Source organism: Microcebus murinus, chromosome 5 (genome assembly GCF_040939455.1).
Source record: "Microcebus murinus isolate Inina chromosome 5, M.murinus_Inina_mat1.0, whole genome shotgun sequence".
NCBI classification, from domain to species: Eukaryota; Metazoa; Chordata; class Mammalia; order Primates; family Cheirogaleidae; genus Microcebus; species Microcebus murinus.
The window spans coordinates 25554183-25559901 of NC_134108.1; the positions used below are offsets into that span (position 1 = coordinate 25554183).

Consider the following 5719-nt stretch of genomic DNA (forward strand, 5'->3'; position numbering starts at 1 on the left):
AGCAGTGCAAGCCTCTCTCAGGTGAGGGCAGCGTGGTGATTAAAGAAACATCCCGCAAGGCCTGTAATCTCGCCGGGAGAAATGAGAGCAGCCTCCTGCCAATTGTTAATGATAATGGTCTTATAATTCAAACGCCACATTTTACCCAGGAGGAGCCGAAACGCTTTATAGATCCACAAATAGCTTCACCCACCCTGCCCAGTAGGCGTTAGGTGGATGAAGCTTGGAGTGCAGCCACTGTGGGACTTACCCTCCTATTTTAAAAATGTGCAAAACGAAGACGTGTCCTAGTCACTATAAAACTCAGAAATGTCAGTGCTTTACTTACTATTAATAGAATAGAAGCGACAATGAGATAGAAGAGGAAGATTTGTATTTTATATTATTTTTTAATAAAGTATTCATTTTACAGCTTCATCAGTGTGGAACTCCCAAATGAGCATAAGCGTATGTTGCCAGCTCATTAGCTCCTCAACAGAGGGGCTTAAGGGACAACAATTCTTAAAGTACTCACCAGAAAGAACAGAAGGTAGCTCTAAAATTATAAAGTAAATTAAGGAAAAATTATGGCAAATTTATAAAAATAGTATTTACAAGCAGCTTTTCAGCCATACTTTTATTCTGATGATCTATGACTATAACTAACTATCCCAAAATTTGGTGGTGTAAACAAAAACTATATAATTACAGTAATGTATCACTTAATGGGGGTGTGTTCTAAAAAATGCATTGTTGGGCCATTTTATCACTGTGCAAATATTACAGAGTGTACTTGCACAAACCTAGATGGTTCAGCCTATTACACACTTAGGCTGTAGGGTATGGACTATTGCTCCCAGGCTACAAACCTGTACAGCTTGCTACTGTACCAAATACCGTAGACAGTTGTACCATAATGGTCAGTAGTTGTGTATCTAAATATACCCCCAAATAGAAAAGGTGCAGTGAAATACAGTATAAAAGATAAAAACATGGCCTACCTGTATAGGACACTGTGAAGCTTGCAGGACTGGAAGTTGCTCTGGGTGAGTCAGTGAGTGAGCGGTGAGTGAATGTGAAGGCCAAGGACATTACTGTACACTACTGTAGACTTGATAAACACTGTACACTTAGGCCACAATACATTCATTTAAAACATTTTCTCTCTTCAATAATAATTGACCTTAGCTTACTATAACTTTTTTATTTATAACATTTTTAGTTTTTAATTCTTTTGTAATCACCCGGCTTAAAACACAGAGACATTGTACAGCTGGGCAAAAATATTTTCTTTCTTTATATCCTTATTCTATATGCTTTTTCTCTATTTTAAAATTCATTTATTTATTTAGTTATTTAATTTTTCAAACATTTTTGTTAAAGACTAAGACACAAATGTACACATCAGCCCAGGCCTACGCAGGGCCAGGATCATCAATATCGCTGTCTTCCACCGCCACATGTTATCTTCAAGGGTGATAACAGGCATGAAGCTGCCACCTGCTATGATGACAATACCTTCCACCAGAATACCTTCTGAGGGACCTGCCTGAGGTTCTTCTTGAGGAGATGTCACTCTTTCCAGAAATATGTCTGTGGTGGTTTCCTTGATTTATTTTTTTATCATAGATTTGCATGAGTAACGTCTTGCTTTATGGTTTTATGATAGCTACAATGCCACTAGGTGGTTGAAATATTTCAGCTTTATTACAATCTTAAGAGACCACCATTGTATATGTGGCCCATTGTTGACTGAAATATTGTTATGTGGCACATGGTTGTATATCCATGGTTTTGTGTTTCAGGCATCTGGGCATAATGTGGTTGGGCACTTCTTTTCTATGTGGCACTGACGTGGGGTCATTCGGTGATACACAGCTGGTGGCTTGGGCTGGTCTGGAGGGTCCAAGATACCCTTATTGGTATACTTGGATTCTTGGAAGAAAAGGCTGGGATACTGGGCTCAGCTGGGTGCCTCTCCATGTAGTGTCTGTGCCCGACAGTCCCCTACGTGGCCTTGAATTGACCCAGTTGTCCCTGCTTTCTTGCTTGTAGTTTTCAAGAATAACTGTAGAATTTACTGGGCATGCAGCATTGTGAGATAGAGAGAAACTGCCTGAAATAGCCCAGGCCTTGTTCCTGTCCCTCCTAGAGAATGTGACATATTGAGTTAGGGAAAAACTTGTCTGGGACAGCCTGGGCATTGTTCCTCTGCCCCAGGAAGCAGGATGTTCTTCAAAACTTTCACCGAGTGAGTCCTGTTACACCTGAGGTGTATAACCTGGGTGGGCTGCCTTTCAGTGCCTTTCAGCTGTGTTACAAGTGGGCCACTCCCAGTTGAGACTCCATCTACCTACCCCAGGCAGCTCTGCTGAGCCTTGGAGGACCAGCTCACAGTGGATCCTAAAGCTCTTCTCTTCCTTGCTGTCTATCTTTATGTAATAAACCTGCTTCATATAACTTGCTGAGTGCGAGTGTGTTCTGTCTCACCCTACTCAGACAAGTCGATAAACAATACACAGTGCGTCTGCCTCGAAGTCAGGATCTCATCATATGGTTTCTGCAGTGTAGCACCAGGACTTCTTACATGGAGGTTCAGCTGGCTAAGAGCAGTCAAGAGCTAGTGTTCCAGGACAGAGGAATGAAAGCTGTTAGTTTCTTAAGTCCTGGACCCAGAATTGCCACTTTCACTGTATTCTATTGGCTAAAGCAGTGACACAACCCACTTAGATATGCAGAGAGAAGACACAGATTCCAACTCTCAATGGGAGAAACATCTTTTTTTTTATTTGGCCACACTTTAGTTGAATAAAAGCAGTTTGGAGCAGAAATTAATTAAGATCGATCTTTGTACTTTGTTCTGACCTTATTCTAGGAAGGCATTCTGTAAACTTAAATGACTCTGCGCTTCAACACTTATACAATGCCAAGTTCACTGTAAAGACTGCAAAAGTGGGGAGCATCAGGGGCGTTTCTGGGAATCTAGTAGCTGAAACCAACTACTACAAGGGGCCTGTCCTCTAGAGACTTTGTTCAATTTGAACTTCTATGTGTAAAGAAGGGAGAAAGCAGTGGGCACAATTTCCCCTCAGGAACAATATGGGAGACAGTTTCAAAATAAGAGAGGAAATGGAAAATTTTGCCATTGACTTCTTTTCCTTTCCTGGTCTGACCTGTCCCTGCATGTGTCTTTCAGGACCCAGTGGCAATAAAAGCAAAGAAGTGGACAACCAATGGAAGGGTAATCCCTGACATTGGGGGGTTTTTAAAACAAGTTATTTGTACAGTATTTGTGTGTAAATATCTTTTGTTTTTATATTTTTTTCCTATCACAATGTTTGCTTATTATCCTAAACTTTCCTAAGTTCCTCTCCATCCCCTTTGTCTCTGACTTTCCAGCCCATAGCTTTATCCTACACCCTATAAATAAACTGCTTTCCCAGAGCCCTAGACTTAGTATCTTACTGACTTTCTGCCATTCCTATCTCGTTAATCTCCAGCTTGAAATAATCCCCATCATACAACTAGATAGTGTGAATGCCAAACAAGTGGTCATTGAAATGATTCTACATCTGAAGAAATGAGGTTTTCGTACTTCAGCATGGTTTTGACAATCACATCAGTCTTTCCACTTGTAACTTACAGTATTTCTTCCTTAGCACATGAATTGTTCGAAATTTTTTTCTCTCCTCCAACCTCTTTGTTTCTTGGTGCATCTGCCTGGTGGAAGCTGTCACCTGTGCACTGTCAAATGTCTGGAAAATGCAGTTTCAGAGTTTTGCCTGAAGAAGGAAGTATTCCCAATGACTGGAAAGGCAAATGATTTCAGACATACACATATGACAGGTGTCCACTGTAGTCTATTATTGATTGCCCAACATTTACCCTTCTCCCATATTCAGTCTTCCAAACTCTAATAGCAGCATTGCACACACCAGTCTAACATAATACAACTTTACCTCAAAAAAGAGAACACTCTCACACTCTCTCCTAGTGGACAGGCTTGGTCTCATTTACTGACTGAGTCTGGTATTTCTGGGTGATGTTTATTCCTTCTCCATTACAGTTACAATCCCATCTTGATTTTCTGTAATTTTTAATATGAGATTATAAAGTTAACTACTACCAACACATCCTATATTTTGAATTTGAACAAATCTAAGACTTTATCATTTAGAAGATGCATCATTATCAATGTTGTTCTACATAAAAAAAGAAACACTGTCATTAAAATATAACATGCCATTAGTTGTAAGATAGATTCAAATTTCTGAGATGTCAACATGTACAAAAACATACATACACATATTTCATGGATGTTAACATATAAAGAAATAGAGTATAAAGTGAAGACAATAAGGGAAAAAGGAAAAGAAAAATTAATGAATATATAAAATATACTCCTGAATAATGGATTCATGAATTAATGAATATATATATATATATATATATATAACATAACAAGAAAAAAGGAAATGATTTTGGATACCACACTCCTCATTTCTGTGAAAGATCAAAGGCCATGGTCAGTATCTATAATTTATTCTTCAACTATCCATTCCATGATCTTGGGACACAGTAAATACCTTACCTGGGCAAGATTTTTTACCTGGTGTGATGATACAAGCCTTCATTCCTGCCTGTATGGTACTGAAGTTGTCCAATAATTTTTATCATTGGAAGCATTTCTGGGTTCCAGATATTCTGCTATTTGGATGCACTATTAAGTAGCAATTAAGAATTTTAAAAAGAGAACACTGGAAAGATGGCGGAGCACGAGGAAAGGAAAAAAATCCCTTTGGTTCCAGAAAATCTCCTGAAAAAGAGGAAGGCTTACCAAGCCCTCAAAGCCACCCAGGCAAAGCAGGCACTTTTGGCAAAGAAGGAGCAGAGGAAAGGAAAAGGGCCCAGGTTTAAGCGACTGGAATAGTTTCTACATGATTCCTGGCGGCAGCAATGCGACAGGGTGCGTCTCCAACGACCAGAAGTGAAACCTCATGCCTTGAAATTGCCAGATAAATATTCCTTAGCCTTTGTTGTACGCATCCTAAGGGTGAGTTCACTGGTGCAAAAGACCATCGGGAGACTTCGGCTAAAGAAAATTTTCAGTGGCGTCTTTGTTAGAGTCACCCCGCAGAGCCTAAAATTGCTGCATATAGTGGAATCTTATGTTACCTGGGGATTTCCGAATCTGAAGTCCGTCTGGGAACTCATCTCGAAATGTGGACAAGCCACAGTCAAGAATAAGACCATCCCTCTGACAGATAACACAGTGATTGAAGAGAACTCGGGGAAGTTTGATGTCATTTGCTTGGAAGACCTCATTCTTTGCCTTCCTGGGGAAGCATTTCCAGGAGATCTCATGGTTCTTGCATCCTTTCCAACTCTCAGTGGCCTGTCATGCTACCAAGCATAAAGTGGGCTTCCTCAAGGAGATGGGCTCACCTGGCCATCGAGGTGAATGCATCAATCAGTTCATCTGCCAGCTGAACTAGACCCAGAATATCTGATAACACAGTGCATTGGGAGCATGTGTTTTGGGGTTTTGGAACTATGAAGTATCTTCGAGAAGATTATTTTCACTCTATCTTCAAAAATGAAGGGAAGGGTTGGGGAAAAGACAGTCGGTTATGCTCATGGCAGAAACCTCTCATCACAGTCCAGTTCCAAGGAAAAATTCCAGTGTTTTCCACTGTGGCTGCTGCCACCTATGAAATCACATGCCATGGAGAAAGGAGTC

General features: G+C 40.3%; 1 pseudogene; it reads left to right on the top strand.

Annotated features, from left to right (window-relative positions):
- Positions 1-895: 895 nt before the first annotated feature.
- Positions 896-5474, top strand: LOC105860633 (ribosomal protein uL30-like; annotated as a pseudogene).
- Positions 5475-5719: the final 245 nt, after the last annotated feature.